Below are 17,073 nucleotides of genomic sequence, written 5' to 3'. Positions count from 1 at the left end.
ATTCCGCTGTAAATAAACGATCTTATCATAGATCCATTGTGATCTTGAAATTATATTTATATTTATATTATTTATATTTATATTTATATATATTATTTATATAATTATATAATAATGGAAACAGCAACTTTAGTCGCCATCTCTATATCTGGTTTACTTGTAAGTTTTACTGGGTACGCCTTATATACTGCCTTTGGGCAACCCTCTCAACAATTAAGGGATCCATTCGAGGAACACGGGGACTAATTGAAGTAATGAGCCTCCCAATATAATATTGGGAGGCTCATTACTTCAATTGAGATAATGAAAAATCATTTCATTTTTTTAGTTGGAACTTTAGGCGGTTCTCGAAAAAAGATAGCGAAAAAAATTATCCCTAGAGTAGATACTAAGAGGAATGTATAAACCAATGCTTCCATAAATTCGATCGTGGTTTACAATTATAGCTTCCGTACCTATTTATTTAGAATCATCTCCCGAATAAAATAACGAAAGAACAAGAATCAAAGAAAAGGCAGCGATTTTAATCAAGATTTTTACAGCAGCCTATGTCAAATCACAAACAGAAAATAGAAGCGAAAAATAACAAAGCAATCTTGCATCAGACTACTTGTCTTCTTGTAGTTGGATCTCCAAGTTTTTGGAATGCTCCAAATTCCACTTGAGCATCCAAATCTGGATCAATACCGGCAAAAACATCTCTGAACAGGGTTCTAGCACCATGCCAAATGTGTCCGAAGAAGAAAAGCAAAGCAAACGAAGCATGCCCAAAAGTAAACCAACCCCTTGGACTGCTACGAAAAACACCATCGGATTTCAAAGTAGCACGATCTAATTCAAAAATTTCACCCAATTGAGCACGTCTAGCATATTTTTTCACAGTAGCAGGATCACTATAACTCACTCCATTGAGTTCGCCACCATAGAACTCAACAGTTACACCTACTTGTTCGACACTATACTTCGATTCTGCCCTTCTAAAAGGAACATCCGCTCTAACAATTCCGTCTCCGTCTACCAAAACAACCGGAAATGTTTCAAAAAAAGTAGGCATACGACGTACAAAAAGTTCACGCCCTTCTTTATCTCTAAAGATAGGGTGTCCTAACCACCCAACGGCTATTCCATCCCCGTTGTCCATTGAACCCGCTCTGAATAATCCTCCTTTTGCCGGATTATTGCCAATGTAATCATAAAAAGCTAATTTTTCAGGAATTTTAGACCAAGCTTCTGATAAACTTTGATTTTCGGCTAACCCAGCACTAACCCTTCGATATATTTCTTGCTGGAAGTATCCTTGATCCCATTGATAACGAGTAGGACCAAATAATTCGATGGGGGTAGTTGCTGAACCATACCACATAGTTCCAGTAACAACAAAAGCTGCAAAAAAGACAGCAGCTATACTACTGGAAAGGACGGTTTCAATATTTCCCATACGTAATCCTTTGTATAAACGTTGGGGCGGACGGACACTAAGATGGAATAAGCCCGCTAATATGCCCAATGTCCCTGCTGCAATATGATGAGAGGCTATTCCTCCCGGAACAAAAGGATCAAAACCTTCCACGCCCCACGCTGGATTTACAGGTTGTACCTTTCCGGTTAGTCCATAAGGGTCGGACACCCATATTCCAGGACCATACAATCCTGTTACATGAAATGCGCCAAAGCCAAAGCAAGCCACTCCTGAGAGAAATAAATGAATTCCAAAAATCTTGGGCAAATCCAAAGAGGGTTTTCCTGTGCGCTCATCACAAAAAATTTCTAGATCCCAATATACCCAATGCCAGATAGCTGCCAAGAAGCACAAGCCAGAAAACACAATATGTGCTCCGGCCACACCTTCGTAACTCCAAATACCCGGATTTGTTATAGTCCGCCCCGTAATACTCCAACCGCCCCATGAATTGGTTATTCCTACACGAGTCATGAAGGGTATAACGAACATACCTTGTCTCCACATTGGATCAAGAACGGGATCGGAGGGATCAAAAACAGCTAATTCATATAGAGCCATTGAACCGGCCCAACCAGCAACCAGAGCTGTATGCATTATATGAACAGAAAGCAAGCGACCGGGATCATTCAATACGACAGTATGAACACGATACCAAGGCAAACCCATGGAAATACCCCTTTATCAAATCAACGAAAAATAGACACTATGTAACTTTATTGCATTGGAATACCTCCCCTTTTCGGTGGATTCTTTCGGAGAAAGGATTAATGTTTGTTCTATTCCATTAGTAATAAGGGAAGAATTCGGCTCAGAAGAAAAAAGAGAAGCAGATCTATTCTATACTCGATAAGTATCAATACGCAATGGGGGTTGATCCTATTTTTTATGAATGAATGCATCCCTATTTGTTCATCATTCAAAGGACCTATTCGTAAGAATTCTCTTTCATTCATTCCGCCTTTCTTTATTTTATGGCCTTAGTCTATCTATGTATAAAATATGATAAAGGCCCATATTATTAAGACCATTATTACATATTATTAAGATAAGACCATTATTACGTATTACATTACGTATTACGCTTCCACAATCAAAGTGAAATATAATATTACATATTATAATATTACATATTATTAAGATAAGACCATTATTACGTATTACATTACGTATTACGCTTCCACAATCAAAGTGAAATATAATATTACATATTATAATATTACATATTATTAAGATAAGACCATTATTACGTATTACATTACGTATTACGCTTCCACAATCAAAGTGAAATATAATATTACATATTATTAAGATAAGACCATTATTACGTATTACATTACGTATTACGCTTCCACAATCAAAGCGAAATATAATTTTACATTCTTTTTACTTTATGCCTGTTGGTATTCCAAAAGTTCCTTTTCAAGTTCCGGGAGATAACGATGCAAGCTGGGTTGACATATAGTGCGACTTGTCAAATATATTGGGTCATATGGGATTCCCCCGTTCTCTCGCCCGATCGAGATATCCCCTGTTTCGCCCCAAAAAGATTGATTGAATTATCAAAAATTTGTAGCGGGAAGTGTAATGAAGTGCAATTAGAGATCCATTTCATGGGGGTGTATCCAGATTAATATTTTCAATTAGAATGATTTATGGTTGGCTTGGTTGGACTGATAAAATGAAGTATCCAGGCTCCGTTTAGAAAAAACCCAATTGGTAATATATTTATGATTACCACCTATATCATAATCATAATTTTTCTTTTTTTTTTTAATTATAAATAAGAGCGATTTCAAACTGTTAATCAATCGAATAATATGGGAAATACGTTGAATATTTGGCGAAAAACATGAAAGAAAAAGGAATTAAATTAAAATAAAAAAAGGAAATGAAATCATAGCAAAAAGACGTGGTATTGGGTCATTTGTCCTATATGTGCAAATAAAAATCGGGCAGATCTTTACTCGGAGTAGAGCATAAACCTAAAAAAATTGAATAAAAAATTGACGAACCCCATTCAGGAACAAGAAAATGACATCGTGATTTGGATTGAATCGCAATGAAAAAAAAATGGATCAATGAAAAGTTTGTGCAATAAGTTTAGCGAATTTTTTCTATATTATAGGAAAACGGGCCAAAACTCATCTTTCTTTAATTTAATTTTAAATTTCATTTTATTTAAAAAATGTAAGAAAAAGCCCCTTCATTAGAAATTAGAAGTTAGAAAGGTCCGACTAGAAAAAACAAAGGATGGCTGGAATCTACACATTGATTTTTTTTCGCAATTTTTGTTGAACCGTATGCATCAAAAGGTGCCTGTACGGCTACTAAGGGATACAATTTTATCCTAATCAACCGAATTTATCGAGAAAGATTGCTTTTTTTGGGCAAAGAGCTTGATATCCAGACCTCGAATCAACTTGCGGGTATTATGATCTATCTCAGTATAGAGAGTAATAGCCGAGACCTGTTTTTTTTTATAAACTCTCCTGGCGGAGGGATAGTATCTGGATTATCTCTTTTTGATACTATGCAAGCAGTGGAACCAGATGTGCATACACTAGCCATGGGATTGACCGCTTCAATCGCAGCTTTTCTCTTGGTCGGAGGAGAAATTACCAAACGCAGAGCATTCCCTCACGCTCGGCGCCAATGAGTTTTTTTTTTTTATTATTGATGGAAAGAAAAAAGAAGACTATGCCTTCGCCATATGAAATATGAATTAGTAAGTAATAATAGCATGGCACTTTGAATTCGATATGAAATTTTTTTTTTATTTCTTTTTTTTTTTTTCAAAAAAAAATATTAGATTATGTATCGAAAGAGTAGTATGAGAGAAGGGGCATTTCCAATTTGATCTTAGCTATCGTGGGCCCATCTCAGGCGTCACAAACTTTTTTTCTTTTCCTACCAGAGGCTATTAACAATATTTATGTTATGAAAGAGTACGAAAAAAAAAAAGACTATTTTTTTTCTTTCTTTTTTTTTTTTCAAAAAAAAAAAGAAACTTTGGGATTGCTGAATCACAGACGAAATAAATATATAAAGCAACGGAGCCATCATAGTATTTTTAAACTTTTCCGAAAAAAAAAGAAAAAGAAGGATGGTAATTGGATTATTTATTAATCTGGGTCTAATAGACTCTATATTTTCTCTTTTTTTCGATGAAAGAAAAAAGAGAATTCCATTGTAAAGCCGTATGCAATTGTAAAGCCGTATGCAATGCGCAAAAAATGCCTGTACGGTTGTTCAATTCTATAGCTATTCTTCTCGCCTCATTATGTGAGTTAGAAGTATGTTATATCATCAGGGTAATGATCCATCAACCTATTAGTATGCTTAAGGATGATGGCTTCAAAGACTGGGTCATGGAAACAGACGAAGTAATGAAAATGCAAGAAGACATCATAGAGGCTTATGTACAAAGAACGGGCCAGCCCCGATGGGTTATAAACAAAGACATGGAAAGAGATAATTTTATGTCAGCAAAAGAAGCCAAAGATCATGGAATTGTGGATCATATAGTGCGTACAGAATCGAGACCTATAGTGAATGAAAAACCTATAGTGAATGAAAAACCTATAGTGAATGAAAAACCTATAGTGAATGAAAAACCTATAGTGAATAACAAACCTATAGTGAATGAAAAACCTATAGTGAATGAAAAACCTATAGTGAATGAAAAACCTATAGTGAATGAAAAACCTATAGTGAATAACAAACCTATAGTGAATAACAAACCTATAGTGAATAACAAACCTATAGTGAATAAAAAATGGAGACTAGTTAACGACAATGGCAATGGAAGACCACCATTTGACGACAATGGCAATGGAAGACCACCATTTGACGACAATGGCAATGGAAGACCACCATTTGACGACAATGGCAATGGAAGACCACCATTTGACGACAATGGCAATGGAAGACCACCATTTGACGACAATGGCAATGGAAGACCACCATTTGACGACAATGGCAATGGAAGACCACCATTTGACGACAATGGCAATGGAAGACCACCATTTGACGACAATGGCAATGGAAGACCACCATTTGACGACAATGGAACACCATTTAATTTTGATTTAGATTGATTTAATCCCTCTTATTCCTTTCCTTCTTTTTCTCTTTAATAGATTAATATTTTATTAATCTATTAAAGAGAAAAAGAAGTAATTCATAATCATCTGGTTAGGATCGATCTAAACCAGTCTATTATGTATATGATTGTATATGATTCAGCATGCCAACTATTAAACAACTTATTAGAAATGCAAGACAGCCAATTAGAAATGTCACGAAAGCCCCTGCTCTTCGGGGATGTCCTCAGCGCCGAGGAAGATGTACTAGGGTGTATGTGCGACTTGTTCAGATCATGGGCTGAGAAAAAGGAAACAATTTTTCAGTATCAACGATCAGTACCAGTGAATAGAATGGGGTTCTTCCGTTCACTATCTAAAAAAGATAGATCTACCATATCCTTCTATTGTGTATGAAATTTATGGTTTCCATTGGCGCAAATCCAATCTTGGAATTTTTTAAAAATTCCCCATTGGTAGCAAATGCTTATCCATTAAGCGGGGAAAATCCTATTTAAAAAGCAAAAAGATTATGCTTCGACTCTTGCAAAGAACGGACTAACAGGGTCAGCTACCCAATTAATCCTCCTAATTACATACCGTTACTGTATAAGATAGATCTCGTTGTGAAAGATCTATTACTGAAAAATTTATGAGTAGAGCCGAAGAGTGTGAACTGTACAAGTTACCAATTAAATGTTAAATGAAGGAATGAGCTCCGGTGTATAGAGGGGACCTCACCGTTTAAGAAGTAACCATAGAAACGATGGAACCCACTATTTATTTATCCATTTCTATTTACTCCTTTATTTTAGTTAATATGCTTTTTTTGATACCTAGTATCAATACAATTTCTTATTTCAAGGCGAAATGAAATGCCTAGAAAAAAGGAAAAATCGTGGGCGGGACGGTTATAGTAGCAAAAGCCATTGGAATTTTTATTTTATACATTGGAAGAATCCGTTTTGTTATTAATAGACTAGAAAAGAATAACTGAAAGAAAGAATTAGTTATTCATCAAAATTTCTTTTATTCAATGACCAGAATGAAAGAGGGATATATAGCTCGGAGACAAAGAGTAAGAGCTTTGGTTTCGGCTGATCGGGATAGAGATAGGAAAAAAAGATATTTTCGTCGTTTGTGGATCACTCGAATAAATGCAGGAATTCGAGGAATGGGGGTATCCTATAATTATAGTAGATTAATAAAAAATCGGTACAAGAAACAGTTGCTTCTTAATCGTAAAATACTTGCACAAATAGCTATCTCAAATAGGAATTGTCTTTATATGATTTCCAACGAGATTATAAAATAAGGAGATCGGAAGGAATCCACCGAAATGCTTTAAATGAAATGGGGTTCCCTCGAGAATGAACTCGAGGGAGGTAGAGTAGAAATTAATATGATAAAAAAATTCTGATAAGGTCATCAAAACAAGAAAACAAGATGAGCGAAGACGCTCAATAAAAAAAAAAAAAATTTATTTTTCTTCCCCAACCCGATTCGATTCTTTTATTTATTTCTTTTTTCTTACGACACGACAATTTTGATTATCAGATTTTTTGAATAAAGCATCAGTCTACGTTTGATAATTTTGAGTCAATTGAAGGGTAAGCCTATTTATTTCTGGTTCTAAGAGCAGTAGTTCTAGCGGTCGACTCTCTTCTTTCAAATCGTTTCTCATTTCTGGTTCTAGTTCTAGCGGTCGACTCCCTTCTTTCAAATCGTTTCTCATTATTAATAAAGGGTAACGAAGATAAAATACGAGCTTGTTTTATAGCAATAGTAATTAATCGTTGTTGTTTTAAAGTCAATCTATTTACTCGCCTAGATAAGATTTTTCCTTGTTCACTAATAAATCGACTAATTAAACTCATGTTTCTATAATCAATTCGATCCCCCGATTGGATCGGGGGCAAACGCCTACGAAAAGATCGCTTGTATTTATCCATCATTTCTTTATTCCTTATTTCTAAAAATAATCCTATCCTATCCTTTTCTAAAATCCTATTTTGATCGGATCAAATTCAAATTATAGAATTAATAGAATAAATACGATTTGCTTTGTTTTTTTTATTATTGTATTATTTATTTATTATTTATTTCTTATTTATTTGTTTATTTTATTAGTTTATTTTAATTATTTATTTATTATTTATTTGTTTATTTTATTAGTTTATTTTATTATTATATTATTTATAGATATTTATTTAAATATAATTTCATATTTTAATATATTTAATATATAAATATAATTTCATATTTTAATATATTTAATATATAAATATAATTTCATATTTTAATATATTTAATATATAAATATAATTTCATATTTTAATATATTTAATATATAAATATAATTTCATATTTTAATATATTTAATATATAAAATATAAATATAATTTAATATTTTAATATATTTAATATATAAATATAATTTAAATAAATATCTATAACTGTGATAATACATAAATAATAAATAAATATAATTTATAAATATATATAAATATAATTTCATATTTTAATATATTTAATATATAAAATATAAATATAATTTAATATTTTAATATATTTAATATATAAATATAATTTAAATAAATATCTATAACTGTGATAATACATAAATAATAAATAAATATAATTTATAAATATATATAGAACCGACACGAAAATAATAAATAATTAATAAAATAAGAAATAAATAATGAAATATAGTAATAAATACAAAATATAGTAATAACTAAAAAATATAGTAATGAATAAATCATACAATATAATAAATAATACAATATTAACAATATTAAAATTAACAACAATATTAAAATTAACAATATTAAAATAATCATTATGCACGAATAGAAAATAAAAAAAAAAATAGTTAGTGATATTAAAAATCTAATTCCTAATCAATGAAAATCCAACTCCTAATCATTCGAAGACTGTAAACTAAAAATCATTCGAAGACGGTAAACTAAAAAAATAAATAATTGACTCGAGAATAAAGAAAAAAATTATTAAAAAAATAAGAACTAAATAAAAAATAGAATAAAAAAAAATAAAAGAATATTGATACAATCATATACCAGGTTAAAAAGGTTAAAAATTTATTAACGTGCATATCGAATAATTTAAAACTAAAAACTTCACTTTAAAAAGAAAGCGTGGAATAGACAAGGAAATACAAATATAGACTAATATATAAATAAAATATTTGTTATATATTAGTTATATATTATATCTAACTAATTATATACTTAATATTACTTAATATATTATATAATATATATTATTATACCTGAATACCTAATGTCCTATTTTCTCATACTAAATACCTAATGTTACCTAAATACCTAATGTCCTATTTTCTCATATTCTCGGGAAGGGTTGACATACGAGTACTTGATTCGATTTATTTCTTTATCTCCCCGTGAATTGTATGTTTGTAACAATAGGAACAGAATTTCTTCAATTCCAATCGACTAGGCGTATTGTGTCGATTTTTTTGAGTAATATACCTGGAAATGCCCGTTGATTCCTTATTAACGACGTTTCGAACACAACTGGTACATTCCAAAATAATCGTTACTCGGACATCTTTACTCTTGGCCATGAACCCCCTTTGAGTTTTTAATTCACCCAACTCTTCTATTTTCCGATCAAAAGTGAAGAAGAAAGGAATGAAAATAAATAAATAAAAGTTGCTAACTCAAAACCAAATCCTGAAAGATTTCGTTGCAATCAATTGCAATCAATATAGTAAATCAATATGTATTATACTAATAGTAAATAAGTAATACAATGATTTCTAACTCGATTTAGAATCACAGTACGGTATTTTCTTTAAGTATCTTGTAGGATACTGTTGTTCCAGCCACATTTCTCTTTTCGCTCTACTAGTAATTTAATTGGAGCTTGAACCCAAGTTTTGTTGAGGTTCAATCCACTTTTTTCGTTCTACCTTCCTTATTTATTTTATATAATTCTTATATAATTAGAATTCTAAAAAAACTAAATAGAATTATTTCTTATATAATTAGAATTCATTTCTTATATAATTATAATTCTAAAAACAACTAAAGTCAAGGGGGGGCGAGAGATTAGTCACAGATATTTGATTGTATATCGATCTAATCTTTTTCACCCCGTCCCGCGACAATAACTAGAATTAAAAAAAAGGGAATGTTAACGCATCCGGGAAGAAACGATTGATCTCTATCAATAAACCCGCTAAAGAACCGAACCAGAGAGTACTTAGTACCGGTGCTACGGAAAGATATGTTTTTAGATCTCGCATTTAAAATCCTCCTTCTTTATCGTATTACATACATTATGGTAATACATATATAATCACATGTATGTGTGGTTAAAGACCACTTGTATTTGTATATTTGTACCCGGAATTCCTAATTCAAAATTAAAATTTAAATGTACAATGATTCGATAGATAAGATTTTCCTTTTCTTAAAACAGCAAAATAGGTCCCTTTCTGCCTGAGAATTCCCGCCAAAAAGATTCATTTATTATTCATTATATGGTTGTTATATGATATGAGACCAAAAAGAGGAAATGGAAAGATAATTTTTGTATATCAATAGATGAAATAAGGGTGTGGAAAACAAGACAGGGATTCTCTACAATAACATCGTAGGCCAATTGAAAGGGATGTAGCGCAGCTTGGTAGCGCGTTTGTTTTGGGTACAAAATGTCACGGGTTCAAATCCTGTCATCCCTACCTATTACTTCTCCTTTGAGCAGTAAGGAGGGAGCCATTTTAGTTTTAGATTGATTAAAATTAAGCATACATAATCTATCATTTTCTCATATTATATATGATATATGATAGTATAGGTGTGCACGATGTATTGGGGTTATAAAATAAAAGAATCCTCTTTTTTACAGTCTTATTTATTATGATAAGAAAGCGCTCTTAGTTCAGTTCGGTAGAACGTGGGTCTCCAAAACCCAATGTCGTAGGTTCAAATCCTACAGAGCGTGATTCCGCTCTTGTTAAGTCGAAAATTACACCGAACTGAAAAAAAAAAAAAAAAAAAAAAAATTGAACAGCAATTCGAATTTGACCTCCTTGAATTAAATTAATTAAATTAAAATTAAAGGGGTCAGTCAAAAAAAGAGATGTTAATTAATCAAAGGTCCAACTGATCACCACGTATGTATTGTAAATATGCGGTTACGAATAATCCAGCCAAAGTAATAGGAATTAGACCTAAGACGATTCCAAATAGAAAAACTTCAATCATTTCAATTTATTTGAAAGGAGAGAAAAAGAAAGGTAATATCTATCCCTAAATATTAATCTCTATTGCCCATGAATATCAATAACTAATAATTGATAATTAACACGGTAAGGAACTATAGAATATATGGAATAGGACAGAAAACTTTGTTTTTATTAATTGTTCGTTCATTCAATTAATTTTCAAATAAGTCGTATCTTACTCAGACCAATAAATAGAGCTGAGGTTATAGTTAAAGCCGCTAGTAAAAAACCGAAATAACTAGTTAGAGTAGGCATGAAGGAGCTAAATGAAATATGTTCTTTTTATACATATGTTTATAAAGCACTTACCTAAGTTTCAATTTTTAAAAGAGACGGGGATAAGCAAAAATACCAATTGAAAGAATAAGTTCAATTGAAATTTTTTGATTCATCAATCATTCTAAACGGTATTCACAAAAATAGAGCGGCAGGACAAGAGTAGAAAAGAAAAAGAAATAGATTCATCATCTTTGTAGTTAGGTCAAGAAAAAACCTTTGGATCTAATACAAGAATACAAGAAAGGCCGCCTCACAAATATTGATTAGTAGAATTTTTTTTTTATTCCTTGCTCTTTTTTTTATCTATATCTAATACTATCGACTACTCTTACTTGTTACTAGACGACTAAGCAATTCCTTAAAATAAAAAAAGGAGGGCTTACAACAAAAAACAAAACCTCTTATGCAATTACGAAAAAAAGTCAATTTTTAGATTTCGCATCTAATTGACTTGCGGAAATATGATAATTTCCTTCATGAATTATTATAAACTTGTTGGATTCACGGGTTACCTGATCTTCCGTTTCTAGCCCCAAACCAATAATAGAATCCCCTATATTATATTCCAGGAATTTGAGGAATTTTCTATCGCATGATACGTGGTTATACATCGACAAGCAAGAAGAAGAAAGAAATTATCTAGCACTTCATGTCGATATACTGTTTGAAATTGCGTTGCTGTGTCAGAAGAAGGATAGCTATACTGATTCGGTATACTCTAAAAATACCTTTGGTACAATATTGACGATCTCACAAAGATTGAATTTCAGTGAATTTCCGTTTACTGATCTCATCTTTTACGGAATCGATCCCCTACAAGAATATGCGGAGCTCAGCATGTCTGGAAGCACAGGAGAACGTTCTTTTGCTGATATTATTACCAGTATTCGATACTGGATCATTCATAGTATTACTATACCTTCCCTATTCATTGCGGGTTGGTTATTCGTCAGCACAGGTTTAGCTTATGATGTGTTTGGAAGCCCTCGTCCAAACGAGTATTTTACAGAGAGCCGACAAGGAATTCCATTAATAACCGGCCGTTTTGATTCTTTGGAACAACTCGATGAATTTAGTAGATCTTTTTAGGAGGACCCAATGACCATAGATCGAACCTATCCAATTTTTACAGTGCGATGGTTGGCTGTTCACGGACTAGCTGTACCTACCGTTTCTTTTTTGGGGTCAATATCAGCAATGCAGTTCATCCAACGATAAACCTAATCCGAATTAATTATAGAGCTATGACACAATCAAACCCGAACGAACAAAATGTTGAATTGAATCGTACCAGTCTCTACTGGGGGTTATTACTCATTTTTGTACTTGCTGTTTTATTTTCCAATTATTTCTTCAATTAAGAAAAAAAGAGTAGTAGAATACTAAATAATAGTAGGAATTCTCTTATCCCATTCGGAAGGATTGCATCTCATAATTATCTATGACTGTTTATGTCTTTAGCATGACCACTTGATGAAATGTGGAGGGAAGCGGGATAAATGGCCGATACTACTGGAAGGATTCCTCTTTGGATAATAGGTACGGTAACTGGTATTCCTGTGATCGGTTTAATAGGTATTTTCTTTTATGGTTCATATTCTGGATTGGGTTCGTCCCTGTAATATGTAATAATGGGATGAACTAAGTTATAGGCATGAAAGTGTAAGAACTCAACGGGGCCCGCCTCCTCTTTCTTTGTCTGATTCGCGAGGAGGGGTCCCGTTGAATTCTTAATGATCATAATATTTTGTTCGTATAAATATAAATGACAACAAATAGATCACTTTTTCCGATGATGTTTTTGAAAAATGAACTCGATTAATTGATTCATAGCATCTGTTCTTCGATAGTATCTATCGATACTTTCAAGGTTAGAAGAAAAAAAGGAATCACTCAATTTCCTTTTCCTGGATGACACAATCACAATATATATTTAATTTTAATATTTAATTTTTTTTAATATTTAATTTTAATATTTTAATATTTAATTTTAATATTTCTTTTTTTTTTCTGTCGACCAGATATCAAGCAAACCCTTTCTAGACTAGTCTAACCTTACTCTATTTATTTTAGTATTTCATCAAAGTTTGAAATTTTTTTATAAGTTCATCGCCTTGCTTCTATTTTATATTTATAAAAAAAAGGATTCCTTCTCTTTTTTTTGGTTGTCCATTACTTATTATATTATATTATACTTATTTATACTTATACTTATTTTATACTTATTTATACTTATTTTATACTTATTATATTATCCTTATTACTTATTCGATTACTTTATTACTTATTCTATTATCTATTATAATCTATTATCTATTATAAGTAAATCTAAAAAAATAAAGGGTTCTGAAAAATCTGGAAAAATATAAACTAAGAATAGAAATCTTTGACGAATGGGATCCGGAATTGTTATTATTTCGACACAAGAAAAGGAATTTTACACATCCTTTTCTTGTGCCGAAGGCTAGGAAGACGAAGAATACTCCCTGTAATTATTTGTTCCCCTCATTTATCCTTCCTTTCTATTCTCCGCTTACTTATCTTATGTTTAGTATCTAATCAAATTGAATTTAGAAAACAAAACCCATTCTGTGACATTTCAATCTGACAATAGGGATATAATTACACCCCTCCCATTTAGATTGAAAAAAGAAAAGAAGGGGTAAAGACAAATAGTCTTCTTCACAATATACAGATTTTGAATGCGGTAAAAGTAATTCCTAGAGAAAGAATATAAACAAGCAAAAGACTTTTCATACTTTTTTCATCATACCTAACCTAATTGCCAGGAAGAATTTGTTCTTTTTTACAAATTTGATGTTGATAAATCCACGGATCTAGAAATTCATTTCGGACACTTGAACCTTTTCAAATTGTTTCTTTTTAAGAACCAAAAAGATTTGTGCAAAAACAATAGATGCCAAGAAGAACAAAAGGCCTTGGACACGTAGTGGATCTTGAAGTACTATTTCTGCATCCCCCTGACCAAATCCACCCACATTAGGATTACTTGTTAATGGTTGATCAAGTTTGATAGATTCACCCTCTGAAACAAGAAGTTCTGGTCCTGGGGGGATAATATCAACCACTTGATGTCCATCCAATGCATCCGTTATGGTTATTTCGTACCCCCCTTTTTCTTTTCGTATGATTTTGCTTACTATACCTGTTGCCGTAGCATTATAAATTGTATTGTTACTTTTGTTCCCGTCGGGATAAATCTGACCCCTTCCCCTATTTCCGCCTACGTATATGGGATATTTTAAGAAATGAACATCCTTATTACTAGCAGGGTCTGGGGAAAGAATAGGAAAGGTGATTTCACTATATTTTTGACCAGGAACAGGACCTATCACAAGAATATTTTTCTGAGTGGGGCGGTAGTTCTGAAAAGACAGATTGCCTATCTTTTCTTTCATCTCGGGCGAAATACGATCAGGTGGGGCTAACTCAAACCCCTCCGGTAAAATAAGAACAGCACCCACATTCAAAGCCCCTTTCTTACCATTAGCAAGAACTTGTTTCAGTTGCATATCATAAGGAATTCTAACAACCGCTTCAAATACAGTATCAGGAAGTACCGCTTGTGGAACCTCAATATCCACGGGTTTATTAGCTAAATGGCAATTGGCACATACAATACGCCCAGTTGCTTCTCGTGGATTTTCATACCCCTGCTGCGCAAAAATGGGATATGCATTTGAAATGGATGCCCCGGTTATTATATAGATCATGAGCGATACGGAAATGGATCGAGTAATCTCCTCCTTTATCCAAGAAAAAGTATTTCTAGTTTGCATGGTACAATCATTGATCCCGAAAATTTCTACAATAAAATTAGGTAGGTCACTAGTATAGTTCCCTATCCACGATTCTGCTATTTACTTTTACTGAAAAAAAAAAAAATTTACTGAAATAGAGGAGGAATTGTATTCCCCTGATGGGTAGAAAGAGTAAAGTAAGTACGACTTTGCATTCTTTGCTTATATACAAAGTAAGAAAGATTCTAATTGAATCCGTGAATCATTTTTCAGTCAGTCAGTGAATGATAAATAACTACAAGTGACGGCGATACATGATTTAAATAACGAAAGATCGAATATTTAAAAATTGTATCTAGAATGACTGGAAGGGTACAAGCAAGAACAGATATAATTTGATCATTATGAGCAAATCCAAAATCTTTGTAGATATAGCCAATCATTAGTTCCCAACCGTGGTGCGAATGGAATCCGACACAGAACTCAGTTAATAAAAGAATAGAAAAAGCTTTTATTGTGTCGCTTAAATTATATAGGAATTCTTGAACCCAAGAGTTAAGAATAACAAGTTCTTCATTACCCAAAATAGAATAACCACTTAGAATAACGAAACAGATTAGATTTGTCGAGAAGTGCAAAATCGTATGGATACGATCCTCATTGTGCATCTTGATCAATTGGATCGTTTCTTTGTGGATTCCTATACGAAGTTTTTGTAGATGTGTTTCCGGGTATTCTTTTATCATTTCGTCCAACAGGAGGAGTTCCTCTACTTCTATGAATTGTTCTAGAATACTTTTTTCTTGAATATCATTCAAAAAAGTTTCGGATTGCCTAGTATTCCACCAATTAGTAATCCAAGATTTCAGACTTTTATTAAATGAGAGAGAGATCCACCAGGGCAAAAATACTATAGATGCAAAATATAGAAGGGGAGTGAATGCTTTCTTTTTTGCCATTTTTTCATCTGTGAATTGTTAATGAACCCACCTCATTCGTTGACTTTATGTGATCTAATCTTTCTATCAAGCATGACTTTCATTATATTATAAATTATAAGATAAATTATAAGGTAGGGGCCCATGAATCTATTCTCTGTTTTTTTTTTTTTTGATTCAGTGCTTAGTCCTTGAATCTAAAAAGAGTACAGAAATAGAAAATAAGAATCCACTTTGAATTCGAATGTTCGAATGAAATATATATATATATTATTGTTTCCAGATATCTCAATTGATCAAATTCGAAGCAATTGCCCTCTTTCGATAACTGCCCGAAAGAACCGCTTCAAATAATAAAGATTATTCTATTCAGATTTTGAGACGAAGGAGCTCCCTGTCTATATCAAGATATCAATCAAATATGTCGAAAAATTTTCGCGGGTTATCTAGACTGTATATAGTCTAGAGTCCGGGAATAATTGAAAAAAAAAAAATTATGAAAAATATTATGATGATCAAAAATGAGTGACAAAAAAAGACAGAAAAGTTATCATTACATTTATCATTATGTTATAAGAAAGAAATCTACTTGTTTAGTTCTTAAGGAGCACAAAAGAAAGGATAAAAGGGGAGGGGCTGATTGACAAAAGGAAAGTAGAGAAAATTTACAAGATATAATCTATCTGTATCTAACGTATCAACTCCAAATATTGAAAATAAAAAGTTAAATATTTCGAAATACTTTGATATATGAGATGAATCCATTATTTCGATTTCTTGCTTGTTTTGTTACTGAATTAAGTTGAGTGGTTTTACATTTACAGACGCATAAAAAACAATTTTTGTGGACAAAAAAAAAAAAACAGTTTTGTTTTATGTTATGACTCTTCCGTATACGTCTTCTTTGGTTCGAGTGGGCATTCTTAAGAAACTTCAGTTTAGTTCTGCTATAGAAAAAAGAGGCTTCTTGTCTTGAGTTTTTTCCTCCTGCCGAGAAAGCATTTATTCTGCAATTCATTTCAAAAGACTTCAATCGGTACACGCAAAAAATAGGCCAATTCAGCAGCTTTTTGCTCAATTTCTCGTGGAGTCAAATTCTCATCAGTACGAGTCAAGGGAACGGCCCCCTGGCCTCTGATTTCCATATAAAGGACACGCCGAGCATAAATACCCTCTTTAACTTCTATTCTGATGGACTGAATATCTTTCATAAGGAATCGTAGAAAGATGCGACGATTTTTTCCAGGAAAACCCCAACGAAAAATACATACTA

The 17,073-nt window shown here is 32.3% G+C and overlaps 2 non-coding genes across 2 annotated transcripts; both read left to right on the top strand.

The window, feature by feature from the left end:
* The first annotated feature begins 10,202 nt into the window (after positions 1–10,202).
* On the top strand, positions 10,203–10,276 carry TRNAP-UGG (transfer RNA proline (anticodon UGG)). Its single transcript has one exon. It is a non-coding gene; the product is annotated as a tRNA-Pro (tRNA).
* A 189-nt stretch (positions 10,277–10,465) lies between these two features.
* TRNAW-CCA (transfer RNA tryptophan (anticodon CCA)) lies at positions 10,466–10,539 on the top strand. The gene has a single exon. It is a non-coding gene; the product is annotated as a tRNA-Trp (tRNA).
* The last annotated feature ends 6,534 nt before the right edge of the window (positions 10,540–17,073 follow it).

This window comes from Durio zibethinus, unplaced genomic scaffold (assembly GCF_047325235.1).
Source record: "Durio zibethinus cultivar Kanyao isolate XHJ-2024 unplaced genomic scaffold, ASM4732523v1 HiC_scaffold_223, whole genome shotgun sequence".
NCBI classification, from domain to species: domain Eukaryota; kingdom Viridiplantae; phylum Streptophyta; class Magnoliopsida; order Malvales; family Malvaceae; genus Durio; species Durio zibethinus.
This window is presented reverse-complemented; position numbering and strand designations above follow the sequence as displayed.